At 43.1% G+C, this 20,133-nt stretch overlaps 1 protein-coding gene across 2 annotated transcripts in view; it reads left to right on the top strand.

Moving 5' to 3' along the window:
• The window catches only part of DPP6 (dipeptidyl peptidase like 6), a 1,223,128-nt gene that overhangs the window by 1,137,890 nt on the left and 65,105 nt on the right, over positions 1–20,133 (top strand). The gene's annotated exons all lie outside the window — the stretch shown is intronic.

The following is a 20,133-nucleotide window of genomic DNA, read 5'->3' as shown; positions in this document are numbered from 1 at the left end:
GGGTTTCTACGCCAGCAATGCAAAATCTGAAAGGGAAATTGGGGAAGCAATTCCGTTTACAATAACGTCTAAGAGATTAAAATACCTAGGAACAAATCTAACCAGGGACGTGAATGACTTATACAATGAAAACTATAAAACACTGCTGAATGGAAAGATGTTCCGTGTTCATGGATTGGAAGAATTAACATTGTTAAGTTGTCGGTGCTACTCAAAGCATTCTTTAGATTCAATGCAATCCCAATCAAAGTCCAACAACCCTCTTTACAGAAATAGAAAAACCAGTCCTCAACTTTATATGGAATTTGGAGGCTCCAAATAGCTAAAGTAATGCTGAAAGAGAAGGACAAAGCAGGAGGACTAACACTTCCTAATTTTAAAACATACTATCTAGTGTCACTATGAGTCAGAGTCAACTCACTGGCAACGGGTTTGGGTGTTTTTTGTTTGTTTGTTTTTGTTTTACATAGCTAGTTAAAGTGATCAGCTGCTAACCAAAAGGTCAGTGGTTCAAAACCACCCTCAGCTTGGCAAGAGAAAGATGTGGCAGTCTGCTTCCACAGAGGTTTACAGCCTTGGAAGCCCTATAGGGTCACTGTGAGTCGGAATAGACTCAACGGTAGTGGGTTTGGTTTTGGTTTGTATACAGCTACAGTAATCAAAGCAGCCTGGTACTGGTATAACAATAGACGTATAGATCAATAGAATAGAATCAAGAGTCCAGAAATAAACCCACACATCTCCTATGGTCAACTGATTTTTTACAAGGCTCCTAAGTCCATTCAATGGGGAAAGAAGAGTCTCTTCAATAAATAGTCAGGGAAAATTATATTTCCACATGTAGGAAAATGGAACAGGATCCATGCCTCACACCATACACAAAAACAAATTCAAAATGGTTTAAAGACTAAGCATGCAAACTAAAACCATAAAACTCTCATAAGAAAAAGCAGAGGCAATGCTGCCAGGCCTAGCTTTTAACAATAGATTATCTAATAGAATAACAAATAGCAAAAGGTAAAGTATATAAATGGGACATTATAAAAATTAAAACATTTGTTCATCCAAAGACTTGACCAAAAAAGTGAAAAGACTAGCTACTGACTGGAAGAATATCTTTGGAAACCATATATCCAACAAGAATCTAATAATCAAAATATATATAAAACTTCGATAACAAAAAGACAACCCAATCATAAATTGGGCAAAGGACTTGAAAAGACATTTCACCAAAGAGGACATTCAAATGGCTACCAAACACATGACGAAAAGATGCTCAGCCTTTTTAGACATCAGAGAGATGCAAATCAAAACCACAATGAGATACCATTTCACTCCCACCAAGATGGCTAAGATAAAAAATAAGTAGACAAGAAATGTTGGTGAGGATGTGGGAAAAGTGGAGCCCTTATACATTGCTGGTAAGAAAGCAAAATGGTACAGCCATTGTGGAAAACAGTGTGGCAAGTCCTCAAAAAAAAAAAACCTAAAAATAGAACTACCCAGCAATTCCACTCCTAGGTATATACCCAAAAGACCTGAAAGCAGAGACTCAAAGATTTGAACATGGATGTTCATTGCAGCACTATTCACAATAGCCACAAGGTGGAAATACAACCTAAATGTCCATCAACAGATGAATGGATAAATAAAATGTGGCACACACATACAATGCAATACTACTCAGCCAGTAGGAGAAACGAAGTCTTGATACATGCTTGTTTTAGGCTGAGTTCTCTAAAGAGGCAAAACCAGTAAAGTGTATAAATATCTCTATGGAAAGATTCACATAAAAGGAAATGGCTCACGTGGTTATAGAGGCTGGAACATGGATCAGACTAGAGGCTTCTCGCTGAAACTTTTGCCCTGAGATCTGTCTTAGGATGGGTTCTTCAGAGAAGCAAAACCAGTAAAGCATATACCCAGAGCACATAAACATACATTTTTAAAAAACCCATCCCTATCGAGTCGATTCCAACTCATAGCAACCCTATAGGACAGAGCAGAACTGCCCCGTAGCGTTTCCAAGGAGTGCCTGGTGGATTTGAGCTGCTGACTTTTTGGTTAGTAGCCATAGCTCTTACCCACTACACCACCAGGGTTTCCATAAATATATATAGAGAGAGAGAGATTTATATGAAGGAAATGGCTCACATGGCTGTAGAGCCCGGAATGTCCCAAGTCCATGAGTCAGGATGGAGGCTTCTCCTGATTCACGAAGCTGCAGGCACTGGCAAATCCAAGATCAGCAGGTTGGAGAGCAGGGTTCTTGTTCATAGATTGAGAAAACTGATGAATTCCAAGATGGGCAGGCAAGACCACAGGTAAGCTGCTAGCTAAGGTTCCAAGAACTGGAGGTCAGATGGACAGGAGCCAGCTGCAGGATCCAGCACAAGCAAAAGCCCCAGAGCCTTGCCACGTACAGGCCACATGCCCAAGAAAACTCCCTTTCAACTGATTAGCTACTCACAGCAGATTCTATCATGGGGGTGATCACATCAGATCTCAACAGGGAAGTGATCACAACATTATACAACTGCCAAAACACTGAGAATCATGGCCCAGCCAAGCTGACACGCAATCTTAACCATTGTATAATCTTGAAACCTTAAGCCAAAAATAGCCCCTGAAGTCTTCTTAAAATCAAACAATAGTTTAGCTTCACTAGTAAAAAAAGTCTTCCTTGAGCGTTATGCTCTTTTAAGAACTATCTATATGGGATCAAATTGACAAGAGAAACATGAAAGATTACATCGGAACCTTAGGGGGCAGCAAATTTATGTTAATGAGGGAGGAACAACTCAGAAAAGGAGGGCGAGAATTCTTACATAACTCCAAGAATATGATCAGTGTCACTGAATTGTACATATGACTCTGTTGTCTTGGTGTATGTTTTGCTGTGCATGTGCTCAACAACAGCAAAATGAAAGAAAACTTCGGGACCAAGACCACTGATGGTTAACTTCTATGACATTAACTAAGCAGCATCCCTTACAGTGAATTTCCAAGGGTGAAAAGGCGTTCTTACATGTCACCATGCCTGGTGTTAGAAGCCCTGGGCCTGTGCTTACACCGGAAGGTTAGAAAGTTCCAGGAGTGACCATGGGTGCCAGAGTCAGAGAACATTAAATCAACCATTGATTAGGCTGGAGATAAAGTGCTGGGAACTTTAAAAGTTTGTATGTCAGAGGTCCCCTGCACAGCTGGTGCTGATGATTCCTCCTTCTGTGGCGTTTCCCTTCTTAGCCTTTATTCCTTCAGATGCCCAGTGTTCCCAGCTGTTCTAGCTCCATTCTGTCATTGGTTGCCATAATTTATGGGGGAAAATGCACATTAAGGTGTTGGTGTGTTATGTCACTCCTTGAATGTTAGTCACAGCAGAGCAGTGAATAAGGCAGAGATGAAAAAGGAGTTTCAATCTTGGAGACCAACTCCACCTGATTGGAGGTTGTTGGCTGCAGTGCTATGGATGGGAACAATTTTGAGGCCAATCCCAGGCTCAGTGAGAAAGAATGTCATCATGAGTGATGGCAATATCCGGGACCGAGTGGTAGTCCATGAGCCACGCATTTCTCACATCTGGTAACATCCCCCCAAAAATAAACAAATCTTTAATGATGGAATTTCATGTACCATATGTACTGGGTTGAAGAGTGTCCCCCAAAGATGCATGTCCATCCAGAACCTCAGATTGTGACCTTATTTGGAACTAGCATCCTTGTATATGCAACTAGTTAAGATGAGGTCATACTGGGTCCTTATTAAAAAAAAAAAAAAAAGATATGGACCCACAGACAGGAGAACACTGTGTGATAAAGAAGGCGGACATTGAAGTGATGAAGCTATAAGACAAGGAATACCGAGGATTTCAGAATGCCACCAGAAGCTGGAAGAGGCAAGACAGGATCCACCCCTAGAGCCTTCAGAGAGAGCACAGCCCTGCCAACACCTCGATTTCAGACATGCAGCTCCAGAACTGCGAGACAATACATGTCTGCTATTTTAAGCCACCCAGCTTGTGACCCTTTGTCATGGCAGCCCTAGGAAATGAATACACCATCTTTTCTGCGATAGATTATATTTTAGGGTGTGAGATTCATCCGGAAACTCATCTCGTACTGCGGAATCAATTAAAACAGATACTTGTTAAAAGGAGAGGAATCCATACAGCATCACAGTCAGCACGTAAAATGGCAGCACATCGCTTCAGAGGACAGAAATGTGCGCTTGTGAAGAGACATACCTTGAGAAGGAGTGCAAATGGCTGCACACCTTGACGCCACTGCAGAAATTCTCCCAAGAGAAGGTTGTGGCCGTAGATTTGTGACTCAAAGTTATCTCTGTCTGTCAGAAATGTTTTGGATCAGGGGGAAGACAGCACCAGCTCCTCCGTGCCTTCAGGGTGCCAACCGAGCCACTTGTGCAGATGTACCCTTAAATCCTGACCTTAAGTAGGAGTGAAATATTCTGTTTCTATTTAAATTATGCACTAATTATGCACACCTAACTGTACATAAGTAGCCTCAGAGCTAGAAAAATAATATGTCACCTCCAGCCTCATTGACAAAATCACTTCGAGCACAAAGGGTGATGTCAATTCCCAACAGCAAGATTTGAAAAATTGAGAACAAGTCCTTTGGTTTTACAAGCTACCTAGACATCTCTTATTCAAAGTTTCCATGGCATTGACCAAGGCTGCCCTTTTTAATTTTTAATTTGTCCAAGTGAGTGTTTAGAACCAGGTTGGAGGCTCCTCTGAGCATTGCTAGTATGTTTGTAAGCAGGAACATCTGTTAAATGTCTCAAATATTTGAAGCTATTCCCTTTAAGTCTGCATGTACCAAGCACAAGGAGAGGGATCCTCAAGGCAGGCGATATCATTAGTGTAATTTATATAAATACTTTGGAAGATGTAAACTCAGCAGTAAATTCTGCCAGACCCCAAGAAAAGCACTTGATAGGAGCCAGGTTACTCTTCCATAACAACCGTACAGTCTTCTCCAATGGAAAGGACACTTCTCTCTTTCCTACTTGACACCTTGCCCAGCCCTAGGTAGGTGTGTAAGCAGTGTTGACACCTTGCTGCAGAACGAGAGGTCATGTCCTGACAGTGTTTAACTTGAAATGGCCATTAAAAAATAAATTATAAAATTCAGTCCAATGAATAATACCTCTAGAATCTCTCCACTCCTTTTACTCTAGGTGGTAAAAGCCCTTTTTAACTGGTCAGTTTGTCACCAAGATCTTTCTCCAACCAATCCATTTTGCTCCTGATTTCTTACTGCTGTTAGTTTCCATCGAGTCAACTTCAACTCGTGGCGACCTTATATGTAGCGGAAGTGTCACCCGGTCCCGCACTGTCTCAACGGTCGCTCGTGTGCTTGAGTCCATTGTTGTGTCAACCCATCTCGTTGACTGTTTCTCTCATTTTCACTGACCCTCTACTTTACCAAACATGATGTTCTTCTCTAGTGATTGGTCCTTCCTGACCGTGTGTCCAAAATAAGTGAGTAGAAGTCTCACCATCCTTGATTCTAAGGAGCGTTCTGGCTGTATTTCTAAGACCGATTTGTTCGTTCTTCTGGCAATCCATGGTATATTCAATATTCTTCACCAACACCACAATTCAAATGCATCAGTTCTTCTTCTGTCTTCCTTTTCTAATGTCCAGTTTTCACATACATACGAGGCAATTAAAAAGAACAGGTTGGGCTAGGTGCACCTTAGTCATCAGTGACACCTTTGATTTTTAAAACTTTAAAGTGGTCTTTCCTCAAAAATATTTCTGTTCAAAATGGCTTCCTGAGCACCTACATTCTTCTTTTCTAACTAAAATGACAGAAGAAATATAAAACTAAAAACTAAATAGCAACACTGGGCCACCAGGAAAAGGGCCACCAGCAGACAAGAACAGTGAAGACTTTTTGAAAAGTAAATGTCCATCTAGTCTATCTATCAGCATTGCATACACAGACAGGCTCAGCATCAGACTTCTAAGCAGCAATAAGACTGCCAGGAATGAAGACTTCATCCAGCAGCACTAACTGCTCCTGGGTGCCACATTCATTCGGTATCATCAAGCCGTAAATACGAGACACGTGTACACAGTGTTGGCAAAGTAAAAGCCATTATTACTATTTATAGAAAGCAAATGGTAAACAATAGGAACAGATTACTTATGGTGAACCGATCCTGCTTCCCTGCACACAGCTCACTTTGTAGGAAAGGAACCTGCTTGCGTCTCAAAGGAGGAGCCCCAGCTTACTGTTTCCCAGATTATGCAAGTCCATGCTTACGTCACTAGGAAGGTGCACTGCTGTTCAGGTCAGATGCTGTGTTCACATCCCCATTGCCTCTGGCTCTGGCCATGCTACCAGACCCACACAGCTCCCACCGTGCTCTGCTCTGCTGTTGGGCCTCATTGAGCCTGGTGTCACTGGCTCTGCCATGTTGTAGGAAGACCCCCTGCATAGGATCTTCCAAGCCTCTGCAAGCAACCCCTGAATGGGGCTGCCCAACTCCATTGGCTAACTCCTGCCTGGAGGTGTCCAGCTTCTCTCTATGGGCCAACTAGCCCACCCCAGCCATCCCTCTCCATTGGCTGATAAGCTCACCATCTGTTTCCATCTTTGGTATTACAGCACTCAACCTATATTAAAAAAAAAAAACTATTGCCGTCAAGTCAGTTTCAACTCGTAGCAACCCTGTAGAACAGAGTAGAACTGCTCCATAGAGCTTCCGAGGAGCAGCTGGCAGATTCAAACTGCCTACCTTTTGGTTAGCAGCTGAGCTCTTAACCACTGTACCACCAGGGCCCCAACCTATATTACAACTTTTTTATTTGGGGCTAGGAGGTTCTCAGCACAGGGACCCTGGGTCCAAAGAATGCACTTCACTCTTGACAGCCATGAGATCTCCAAAAACCTCTGTGAGATTGGTCCTTTATGTAGGAAGACTCCCTGTCAATCTCAAGGTATGGCCCACCCAACTGACCAAATACTGATTAATCCCCTAGGTGGACCCATAAGCCACTCAATCCTATTGGGTAGATTATAAGCCACTTATGCAGCTAGTAAATCGACTCATTCCTGCAAGCCACTTACACAGGTAGTAAACAGACCGCTCACTTGCAAGATTGCGGCCTGACTGATCATTCTGGAAGAATTACAAACCCAGAGCCAGAAAGTGCATATAAGAGAAACCCATTGTACCACAGTAAATATAAATGGATCACACTGAAAGTGAAAGCCAAAGTTTTTATGTAATGCAACTGGTGAAAGACATGATTACAAAACTAACAAAAAAGTTGTTTTCTTAGAATAATTCTGGAGCAACCGTAAGATGAGAGGGAGCAGAGACTGGGGTCTGAAGCAGATGATGGGCGGAGAGGCAGTGTTTATTTGGGGGGGGTGTCTGCCTGTCCCCTGCTCTGTCAGGTGTGGGCTCCCACATCTGCCCTCAGGACAAGAACAGGCATCTGTGAAAAAGAAGTAAGCCAAGTGCTTGAGACTTGAAAATATACCTACCAAAATAAAAAAAAAATGAAGTTGAAAACAAGGACTGAATATATAGTGTGATAGTATGCCCCAGTTTCCTCAAGGAAGTCCTGAGTGATGCCTCATGTAGAGCAGTAAGGCCTGTTCATTGTTGCTCATGCCCCTCCTCCTTTTGAGTGGTCTCAAAAGTGCCCTTGTTTGTGCACAACTGTGAGCAGAAGAATGCCACAGAGCAACCTGGAAAATCAAGGGAAGGATTTCCCAGAAGACCATGCAACTAGGCAAAGATGAAAACTCAAGGAAATCTTAAGAAATATGAAAGAGAGACCCCATAAATCCAATCTGCCTTGCATTAGTTCCAAAGGAGAGATTGGGGAGAATAACGTGAAGATAAGAAGCCAAGAAATAATAGAAAAATCTCCCCTGAGCTTTGAGTCATTGGCTAGGAAAGACCTATGGAATATCATGTGAGAATTTCAATAAGGACTTAGAGGTAAATATGTCCTAATGAAATTTGGTAATTCAGAGGTTAGAAATTATATAAGAATACAGGAAGAAAATAAAAACAAGTTTTTTTTTTTTTTTTTTTCCCCAAGACTCAGTTTAGTATCAGATTTCTCAGCTTTAGAAAAGCAGGCCAGGAAGCAACGGAGAAAAGACCATGAGATGCTGCTGAAGGAAAATGACTTCTAACATGTCATCTTGCACCCACAAAGCTCTTGTCCATAAAATGGACATGAAAAGGAATTTGGGCATATTCAAATACGTAGAATTTACCTTTCACACATCCTCTCTGGAAAAATTACACACAGATGCACTTAAGCAAAAGAAAATGATCCAGCAAGGAAAAAGGAACACACTGGAAATAAGAGGCATCGATGGGCACAGAAGCTAATGAAACCTTTTAAAATGTTAAATCATCACTGGATAAAATATAATGCAATTATTAAGTAAAGATTCCTACTTTAGAAGTGGTTTTTAAAAATTAGCTAGAAAATAGTCTAGATGATTTCAGCAAATTGAGGGAAGTGTCAATGTGCTGGTAGGAGGTGTGTGGAGGTGAGGGAAAATGAGGTCCAAGCGCACAAATAACGGGAATGTTGTTGTTGTGGCAGTCGAGTTGATTCCAACTCACAGTGACCCTATAGGACAGGGTAGAACTGCCCCGTAGGGTTTCCTAGGCTGTGATCCTTATGGGAGCAAATCACTAGGTTATTTCTCCCATGGAGCCACTGGTGGTTTCAAACTGCTGACCTTTCAGTTAGCAGCTGAGCATTTTAACCATTACCCCCAGGGCTCCAAAGTAATGGGAATAGTGACCCATTAATTATTGGTATTTATTGATAGGAAAATATAAATTTAACGACAACTTTACATAACTCTCCAATACCTTTTAAAGGGTGAACACTTCTGTAACACACTCTTAAAAATCTAATATGATGTTTTTGGCCTAATATAATTAATTTAAATTCCTAGGTCGCAGTTTTCAAACACTTTTAGCAGCCCAATCGGTTTTTTTTTTTTAATTGTTATTGAAAGTATACACAGCAAAACATACACCAGTTCAACAATTCCTACATGTACAATTCAGTGACATAGATTACATTCTTTGAGTTATACAGCTATTCTTGCCCACCTTTTCCAATTTGTTCTTCCCCATTATCATGAACTCACTGTCCCATAAACTTCCTCTCTGATCTTTTGAGCTCCTGTTATTGCTTTGATCCCATATACACAGTTCTTCAAAAGAGCAGAATGTTCAAGGCAAACATTCTTTACTAAATAAGCTAACTTATTTTTTGGTTTAAAGAAGACTTCAGGGGATATTTTTGGTTTAAGATTTAAAGATTATCTCAGATCAGTAGTTTCAGGGGCTCATCCAGCTGCAATGACTCCAGAAAACCTGGATTCTATGAGAATTTAGAATTCTGTCTGCATTTTTTCCCCTTTTGATCAGGATTCTTCTATAGAGTCGTTGATCAAATGTTCAGTAATGGTAGCCAGGCACCATCCAGTTGTTATCTCATGGCAAAGGAAACAGTTGTTCGTGGAGGCAGTTAGCCACACATTCCATATCCTTCTCCTGTTCCTGACTCTGCCTCTTCCTCTGCTGCTCCAGATGAATAGAGATCAACTGTTAATCCTTAGATGGCTGCTTGAAAGTTTTTAAGATCCCAGGCACTGCACAATGAACTAGGACGTAGAACAGAAGCACTAAAAACTATATTAGGCTGATTACTTGGGATGTCCATGAAAACATGACCTTAAACCTCCAAACCAAGAAACCAAATCCCATGAGGTATTTGGTTGTACATAAACAGCCTCTGCAGCTGCTTTTTTTTTTTTGTAAAAATATATATCACACAACATTTGTTACTTCAGCATTTTACAGGTGTACAACTTATTGGCAACAGTTACATTAATCAGCTAGGCAACCATTACCCTTAATTAATGCAGATTTTTCATCGCCATGAACAGAAACTCAGTGCTCCATAAGCAGTTGCCCCTTTTTTTCTCCCTCCTTCTCCTGATAACCACTAATAAACTTTGGTCTCTATACATTTGCCTGTCCTTGTCTTTTTATTTAAGTGAGGACATACAATATCGCTCCTTTTGTGATGGACTTATTTCACTCAGCATAATGCCTTCAAGCTCCATCCACACTGTCACATGTATCGGGACTTCTCTTTCTGGCTGAGGAGTATCCCAGTGTGTATGTATCACATTGTATTTATCCATTCATCTGCTGATGGGCATTTATAATAAAACAATACTCTAGTCTTCGCAAGTTTAGCAGTGGAGGGAGAGCCTCATGTGGGAGGGGCTACTTCTTCCTTCCCCTCTCCCCACCGTCAACCACTTTGGCACGGACAAAGCTGGACCTACCAAAGACTAGGGAATAAGTGAAAGGGGGGAGTGTGGAAATAACAGGGAACCAGCAGTCTGGTTCCTGAGTCTGTGCTGTTAACAACTACACTCCACAGCCACAAAGAGACCTTCCTGTACAGTGGCATTTAGATGTGGCTATCTTAGGAGCCCTCAGGTACCAGCCCATTCAAGTGGGGTTTCCTACTATACTGGCTTGTTATCTAACTCTCAGCTTGCCTCCCTGGGCCAGAGACTGTTTTTCTTCCACCCCCTAGGAGCATACTCCTGTCTAGACTCTTAGAGGCCTGGCCCAAAGGCCAGAGCTTCCTCATCCCAGATGAGTAACTTGGGCAATTCCCATTCCCTTTAGGGCATGGCCTGTTAAAACCCTTTGCGGTCAAGTCAATTCCAGCTCATAGTGACCCTACAGGACAGAGTAGAACTGCACCGTAGAGCTTCCGCGGCTGTAATCTTTACAGAAGCTGACTGCCACATCTTTCTCCCACGGAGCAGCTGGTGGGTTCTGACTGCTGACCTTTCAGTTAGCAGCTAAGAGCTTTAACTGCTGTGCCAGGGTGTGGCAGATACTGTAAAGTGCTTTACTCAATACCGTTTCTAACTTCCTTCTAGGTTTCCTTCTTTTTTTTATTTTTATACTTTTGCCTTTATTTCTTCTAAATTTTATTTATTTTTGTTTTTGAGACTATACAAAGCAAACCATACACCAATTCAACAGTTTCTACATGTACAATTCAGTAACATTGATTACATTGAGTTATGCAACCATTCTCACCCCCCTTTTCTGAGATGTTCCTCCCTCATTAACATAAACTTACCGCCCCCTAAATTTCCTATCCAATCTTTCAAGTTGCTCTTTTTTACTAGTTAAGCTAAACTGTTGTTTGGATCAAGATGACTTAAGGGGATATTTTTGGTTTAAAGTTTAAAGATTACCTCAGGGCAAGAGCTTCAGGAGTTCATCCCCCCTCCATGGGTCCAGAAAGTCTAGAGTCCACGAGAATGTGAAATTCGGTTCTACCGGTTATATTATTTTGTATCCATGCTTCCTCATGGTTTTTTGTTTGTTTGTTTGTTAGCTTTGGTTTTTTGGTTTTGTTTGTTTTGGCACCAGTGTGAGGCTGCCTCTCACAATTTATTTGTTCTATATAAAGCAAAACCAGTACTCAGTTGCCTTCAAGCTGACTTTCATTCATGGTGATCCCATGTGTGTCAGTGTGGAACTGTGCTCCATAGGGTTTTCGATGGCTGTTTTTTTTTTGGAAGTAGATCCCTGGGCCTTTGTTCTGAGGTGTTTCTGGGTGAACTCAAACCTCCAACCAAGCAAATAAGTCCATCCCATTTGCACCACCCAGGGACTCTGACTTTCACATTTTAAAGATACCTTACAGGTGTATACCAGACAACACGCTGTGAAGAGGAGCTACGTTAACATTTCCACCCATCAACAAAGAGAGCCCAAGAGTTCATGCCACAAACATGAGTTCCTTCATTTCAGACCAGCCTTAATGTCCTTTTGTTACATGAGCATTAATGTCAGTGAGCTGATTCCCTAGGCTAGGAACCAATCTCTCCAGGATTCTACACCCCAGACTCCATTACTGTCTATAACCATCAAAGCTAAGTGCCCCATGCCAGTTACCTGCTATTCATGGCGTACTCTCCCTCATGGTCTGAAGCTGCGTCCCCTGTCCTTACCACTTACCTTATAAAAAGAACCAGAGAACTCTCCATCCATAAAGTAGATGACACAGGAGGAAAGAAGACTACTCCATGATCATCCACTAAGGAGATTTCTACCGATAACCTTTTACTAAGTGCTTTTCAAACAACAGTCAGGAACCATAATCATGAGACTCTGGGTGGTTTGGGTGGATATTTTGAGCACCCATAAATGTCATTTGTTGTTGTCGAGTGCCATCAAGTCAATTCTGACTCATAGGGACTGTGTAAGGCAGAGTAGAACTGCCCCATAGGGTTTTCTAGGCTGAAATCTTCGCAGGAGCAGATCACCAGGTCTTTTCTCTCACAGACCAACTGGTGGGTTCATTGTGCTGACCATTCGGTTAGTAGCCGAGTGCTTAACCATTATGCCACCAGGGCTTCTTCGTAAATGTCACAGTGCAGTGAAATGAAACCTCACCAGTTCGGATGCTCTGATTTACAGCTCCTGAGAATTTAGGCAGAGCTGTGTAGAACTTTAAAAAGAAAAAAAAAAATCTTGCTTGCAAAAACAAAAGAAGAGGCTGATAAAGGGATATAAAGTCTGCTTAAGAAAACTACTTCTGAACATCATCTTTGCATTGCTGCACTAATTTCTCATGTCACCAATTTTCTCATTTCCACAGGGAGCAATTCCATCCGATAAAAATAGTCCTTGAAAATTAGAAAGCACTATGTCTTTTTAACAATCTCTTGAAATCAGACTTCTCACAAATTTGGATTAGTCTTTTTCCATTTAGTATGCGTGGATACAATTTATTAGTTTTAATCAAGTTTTCCTTTTTATTATAAGAGAACTACAAAAGCTTGGGAGTCCCTCAATCGCTGCTATATTTCACCAGCTGCTCATTTGACTGGAGAACCGGCCCGCGTCTGAGTCTCACGTACTCATTTCTTGTCAGACAGTTGGTCTCTGAACTCTCAGTTAAAGAGGTCGCCAACACGAATGTAGCTCTAGCAAGTAACGGGCTAGCTTGAGATTTTGACACTTCTTTCCACAATTATGAAAGTGTCTATGTCACTTCTTTATCCCAAATTAAACTCACGTGAAATAATTTATTATGAGACTTTGCAGAGCAAAATACAACCTGTCTTATTGACAAAGCAAAAACCTGCTTTTTTACTTCTAATTAGGGTCATTACAATTTCAGGGGAAGCACCTTGGCCACCTGCCTGGTTTCTTTCCCTAAGGCAAACTATGACGTTCACCTGAATCATTCATTCCCTTCAGTTATTGAGCACCTACTGTATGCCTGGCAGTTAACTAGATGCTGGGGATTCAAGAAGGATTAAGCAGAGTCCCTGCCTTTGAGGGCCTCGTATTTGAGGGGGAGAGTGACAGTTAACAGAAGTATCAGTGGAGTGCGGGAAGGCTGTGGCAGACACGTGTGCCGGGTGTTGGGAGAACCCAGAATAATTTTCCAACCATGTTCCAGGACCTTTGTAAGAGTGATGATACGCATTTGAATCCAGTATCATCCTTGACCTCAGGGAAACTGCGGACATATGGGGAGATTCCACCTAACAGGTATTCAGAAAGTCACAGCACTGGGAACCTAGAAGCAGCTCACAAAGACAAGCAGTTTACCCTCTCCCTTCCCGCTAGCAAAACCACCACCCATTCTGCAGCTGAGAATATTGAAGGCATGTTGTGTTTCTTGCCCAAAGGCACGTAGCCCAGGTTAGAATTGGGGTTCTTTCCTCAAATGTGTACTCAGAATCTGTGAGCCCCACCCTGTTCTCTCCTGCACACAGGAAAAACGCAAACCAGCTGCAGACCTGTGTGCTGAGCCCTCGTGGAGCAGTAGACACAAGAGGGCACCACAACACTGCACATTCATTTAAGGACCTTCTATTTTATGCCTAGAACTGCTATGGGGTCTGTGACCTACTTGGTAATGTCCCACGTCTTCTGTCCCCTCGAATGGATAAATCTTGCCATCTCTATTGAATACATCAGACCACCTAGTGAGGCCACAAAGAATCTAACAATTCAATCAAAAAGTCTTGTTTTGATATGTACTGTTTGCCAGGCTGAGTGCCTGGAATGCAGAGTAAGGCAGACAGACACCCTGCCCTCAGGTAGCCCATAGTCTAGTAAGATAGCAAAATTGTGAAACCACCCAGGGGACTCGCACAGGGAAGGAAGCTGCATTCACCGGGAGTCTTCAGCTGGATGTTGGCTGTCCCATTTACTGGTGGGGGCTGAGCGTGCAGCCCTGGGCTTTGCTGGACAGATGAGCAGCTCAGAAGGGTGAAGGCTGTTGGGCCCTGTGCTCTGGGAGTTTACTGTCTGGGGAGAGAGACACCAGAGAACAACCAAAGGCCAAAGAGGCTGGTGAATTGTTTGGGAAAGGCTCTAAGTGCTGCTGGTAGCCAGGAAAGGGGTGTTTGGTAACTGGTAAAAAGGAAAAAACAAAAATTCTTCTCTGGTCGTTCAACAGGGAGAAGGAAGCAAACAGAAAATATCTCCTTGTGCTTTGTTGCTTCATCTATTCTGAGGCTTTGCGAAGTAAATAGCTCCTTGTGCCTTTGTTGCTCCATCTGAGGGTAATAACAGTACCTACCTTGTAGGGTTGTTATCGAATTTAAATGATCTAATACTTATAAAGGACTTGGAGTCCCTGGGTGGTGCAATTAGTTAAGTTCTCCACTGCCAACTGAAAGGTTAGCGGTGCTGATCCACTCCGAGGCCTCTCAGAAGAAAGCCCCCTAGTGGTCTGCTTCTGAAAATCAGCCATTGAACCCTGTGGAGCACAGTTCTACTCTAACACACATGGGGTCACCGTGAGTCAGAATCGACCAGACAGCAAAAAAAAATTTTTTTTTTTTTTAGTGAAGCACTTTGAACAGGACTCGCTGCTGCTGCTGCTGCTGTTAGCTCCCTCCTGACTCAGACTCTCAGCGGTGGGTGCCTTGGGCCTTCTCACCTGTTACACCCTATAGTGGGGGAATACTTTCAAATCACATGCCATCCTAAAACTGGCTAAGCAGTTTCCCTCTTCTCTCTGGTGACTGGTGACATAAGTGTACATAGCCATCAGTTCATAATGGCTACTAAGCTTCCATTCTGTGCAAATATCAGGCTAAAATGACCAAAGTTCATCATGAACACGTGTGTGGACATAGGATTTTGATTTTCTTTCTGGGTACAGGAAAGAAGCCGGGGTGGCACTTCTAGTCAGCCGCACTGGGTGTGGGCGGTCTGGCTGAGGGTCCAGACTGTCCTGGGTCAGCTCGGGACACAGCACGTCACTAGGCAGAGAATGATCAGGGAATCTGTCCTCAGATAACACGCTACCAAGATGGAGAATGAGGGCCATTTAAAATAAAAGCACCATGAAGAAACAACCAGGCGGTGCCTCTTGCCGTGCCTGGGACCCTCTTGTCTGTACTCTAGCCCAGGGATCGGCATGGTTCCTACCTGCCTCGTGTGGTAAGCGTGGCATCCAGCTTCTGTCTCTGTGGAGCTCCTGACTGCTGTTGAGGAACGTTTACGTGATTCGACATAAACAGCCAGCTGCTGCGGAGTCACTCTGACTCATGGTGACCCCAAGTGTTTCAGGGTAGAACTGCGTTCCATGGGGCTTTCAGTGGCTGATTTTTCAGAAGCAGATTGGCCAGGCTTTTCTTCCAAGGTGCCACTGGATGGACTTGAACCTCCAGCCTTTAACCTAGTCTGTTAATAGTTTGCACCACCCAGGGACTTTATTCAAAATAGTTCCTATTCCTTTGGGTCTTGCAATGGCCAAGAACTGTAAGAATGTCCACTTCATTATCTCCTTTGATGCATACGAACAACACAACTGTCCACACTTTACAGGCGAGGAGACCTAGGCCTGGAGACCAAGGCCACAGCACAGAGCTGTGTGGGGGAAAAAAAAAAATGAAGCTGGGGTAAACGCTAAGGCTTACGATCTAACTAACCACTCTCTCTACTGCCAAGACGCAACCTCTAATTAATTCACCGCAGAAACGATTACCTCTCAGGGGCCCTGGACCTGGAGACTCGTTTTTCTTTTATGTGATTGGGATCCGTTACCTACGGTCTGAGCAAGTTTCTAAGCAGCCTGCAGCAGGGGAACTGCAGCAGGTTACGTCAGCCCAGGGCCCTGCCACAGGGCACGCGATGCCCAGGGGAAGTCTGTTCCCTTAGCCTGGTGGAGTCCTGAAGCTTAGCTGAAGTAAAATAAGGGAGACTTTCTTTGGGAGAGGGGAATGAGATGGGCCTACAGAATGACCTCGGGGAAACAGGGTCAGTGTATCCCATGCCAAGGTTTTCTGGCAACAAGGAAAGAAAGGCCCCCCGGGTTCCCAACCATGTAGTCCTCCAAATCCACCCCCAAACGCTGCCTACCTGAAGTTCTCCTCTGACCCGAGGCCGGCTGAAAGGGCACCTGCTGTAAATCATCACCTTCAAGCCCTGGCTCTGAAAGTGGTTCCCAAGACCACAGGGGCACTAGACTCTGCCGCAAACCTAGAGTCACCGAGCCCTGCAGGCGGTTCTGGCGTAGCCAACGTGGGAGAGCGATGGCCTTACAGGGAGCGTGTGAAATAATGCCATTGCCTTGCTTCAGTGCGCACTTCTCACGTTTTAGTTTTTCTGAAATCCGATTGGACCTCACAATATCTGTAAAACCTTTTTTAAATCAGTGGTTCATGTTACAAGTGACAGTGTCTTAGAAGCATTGACAAATAGGAGCTACTACCATGCATCCTATGTGCCTATTCAGTTCTGTCGTGGTCAGGAAAGCTACAGCTGAAGGTAGCCACAGCTCCCTGGCCCTGCGATTGTAAGGGTGTTTGTTCCCAGCAGTGGGCGTGTAATGAGTACCTCCAGGCAAACTGTGACCTTCAGGAATGAGACTCCTAAAGCTCCAATTCATTTCTGATGCACCAAAGCGGGCCTGGGGCCTAGTCCCTGGGTCCCACTTGGATTTAATTACTGTGAGCTCCATTTCTGCAGGCTCATCTGCCTTTCAGAAGGGTCCTGGGGCTTTACTCCTATACCGTGTCCCTTAGAGAGGAGCCCAGGCCGTCCAAGGGAACTAAGCCATTTGGTTGACTTGTCTTTTCTCCCTTTTCTGGAAGTATTTCCTCCTGCAGCACACAGACCTGTCTCTCCCAGGCTCACTGGGGAACCGAGCATTGCAGTAAACACAGTCCGCGGTTAGAAGGCTGGTGTTTAAGACAGAACATCTGTTCTGCCACACTTTAACAACACGGTTATTAAAGCTGGAGAAAATTAATTAAAATTGTCACTTGTGTGGATGTTCAAATTACATTTCTACTTCCTCTCCACAGACCATTCACTTACGCATTACAAAATATTTCATTGTGATGTTATACATCATTAATTTTGCTTAAATTACCCTTAATTGCTCACTGACATGACAAAAATTGAGGAGAAAATTGGCGAAAGAGATTTATTTTAACAGAAATATTTTAAAGGGTGAATTTCAAAAATGAGCCATTGGCTCGTGTGAGCATGTCTGTGGACAACATGCACACACACATACACGCCCAGGCATGGACATACATATACACACACACACACACATATACATACATACACACATATACATATACATACACATACTCACACTCACACACACACACACTCATACATATATACACACCACAGTCACACAACACACATACACTCTGTATTTGTATGCATTATTATTGTTCATTTCTTTCCCTTCTCTTCCCGGCATTGGCAAGGTTTTCTAGAACAATGATTTCCTAAGTCCCAAAATCTATGTTGGTTTATTTCTTCCTCACTTCTTTTTGTACCATTTCCATCCCAAAGAAAAGAAAATAAGACTTCTTTTTTCACATCTCCCCAGATACCTTGTTAATGTTGTTGCTAAGTACCATAGAGTCAGTTCTGACTCATAACAACCCCAGGCACAACAGAACAAAATGCTGCCTGGTCCTGCACCATCCTCACAATTATTGCTATGCTTGAGCCCATTGTTGGAGCCACAGTGTCAATCCACCTTATTGAAGGTCTTCCTTTTTTTCGCTGACCCTCTACTAAGTATCATGTCCTTCTCCAGGGATTGGTTCCTTCTGATAACATGACCAAAGTATATGAGACGAAGTCTTGCCATCCTCGCTTCTAAGGAGCATTCTAGGTGTACTTCTTCCAAGATGGATTTGTTCATTCTTCTGGCAGTCCGCGGTATATTCAGTGCTCTTCATCAGCATCAAGGGCATCAATTCTTCCTTCTTCCTTATTCATTGCTTAGCTTTCTCATGCATATGAGGTATTTTACACCTTTTGAATTTATTCATTTATTTTAAAAAATGGTTTGTCAAGGTATTCCTTTTGCAGGTCACTGTGAGGGCCCAGTGGACCATGCTGAGGTGATTCTTGTCCTCAAGGGTCTTGGAGTTTAGTTGGCTGAGATGATCTGTGTTCACAAGCACAGTAATAGAAGGAGAAAGCAATAAGTATAATAAAAGCAGTACAGCAATTATTAGATAATTCAGGGAAAGAAGGACTTAGTTCTAGCTAGAGGTGTCGGGACTACTTTTAGATTCATAGACCATTAGGGCAGAAAGAAGTTTAAAGATCATCTAATCCAAATATTTTCAAACATGTGTTAAGCCACAGAGCCCCTTTTTCAAAAGGAAAACATGCTTGGAAGCCCAATATGTAAATTGCAGTTTCTCAGGAGGCTCTGAGGCACTCACTTTGAAAATCTCCAATCCAATTTTATCACCTCATTTTACATATTAAAGAAATGTGGGGCCAAAAAGGTTAAGCAATAAGAAAAGTCCACTTGAAGGCAATAAAAATCATTTGTACCAAGATCCTACATGTAACAGCATATAAAGTATACTTGGTTTATTTAAGCAGGTATTTTTGGAGTACTTTTTTTTTCAAGATGTACACAACACATCCCTGTCTCAGACAGTTAATCACCTGAATGGGGAGGTAAGACGTGGAGGTAGCAAGCTTAAAGAGTCAGGAAGGCGCCCAGTGCCTTCAGGAAGTGGAGATGAGCAGGAAGCAGTCACTGCCGGCAGGAGGAGTCAGGGAAGGTTCCGGGAGGGACTGCTGAGCTGAGCTCCACAGGACAAGCACCATGGGAGAATCAGAGGCTTCTGTGTGTGACATCAGTAGGTCATGCGTATCTTAAAACATCTCACAAGATGTGGAGCCACCCTGAAGACCCCTGCAGGCTTCACCTCCCCTGCCATGTATCCTGGGTACACAGGGATGGGGCTGTAAGTGCCACAGTGCTGCAGGGGCTTTACTGACTGAGAGCATGTTGACGCAGCACATCCCATGTTAACAGCGTGAGGGATTTCTGTAGAAGGACTCTGCTGTCACGTGGGGTCTCTAGCCTCTCTATCGTGATGTGGTCTTCTCCTAAGCCTCATCGGCCATCTCCCCAGTGTGTACCATTAGCCTGAGGAACCCCAGACAAAAGAGTATGGATAAACGGGTGTTAATAGCTGTTAATAGCTCCTTGAAAGACTAATAATAATATAATAAAAATAACAATAGTAGATATACTTATCGAGAGTGTACTAAGTGCACAGCATATTCCAAACATTTTAAGTGTATTGCCACTTAATCTTCAGAACAACCCTTTGAGTATTATTATTCTTATTCCACAGATGAAGGAACTAAGGACCAGCTAGTTAAAGTAACTCGCCCAAGTGTGCCCAGCTAGCCAGTGGGGTAGCTAAGGGTGAGCACTGAGTTTACTGCTACTTGATAATAAAGTGATACACACGAGAGATGATTCAAAGGGTCATTGGAGCACAGTGAATATGAGTATGGACTCTGTGGCCACACCGCCTGGGTTTAAATCCTGGCATTACCACATGCTAGCAGGTTACTGAATATCTCTATGCCTCAGTTTATAAATCTGTAAAATGGGGATATAGTACCTACCTCCTAGCCAGTTTACCAGTTACTATCAAGTCAGCTCCGACTCATGGTGACCTCGAGTGTTAGAGCAGAACTGTGCTCCACAGGGCTTTCAATGGCTCTGACCTTTTGGAAGTA

Source organism: Elephas maximus, chromosome 20 (genome assembly GCF_024166365.1).
Source record: "Elephas maximus indicus isolate mEleMax1 chromosome 20, mEleMax1 primary haplotype, whole genome shotgun sequence".
Classification (NCBI taxonomy): Eukaryota; Metazoa; Chordata; class Mammalia; order Proboscidea; family Elephantidae; genus Elephas; species Elephas maximus.
This window is presented reverse-complemented; position numbering and strand designations above follow the sequence as displayed.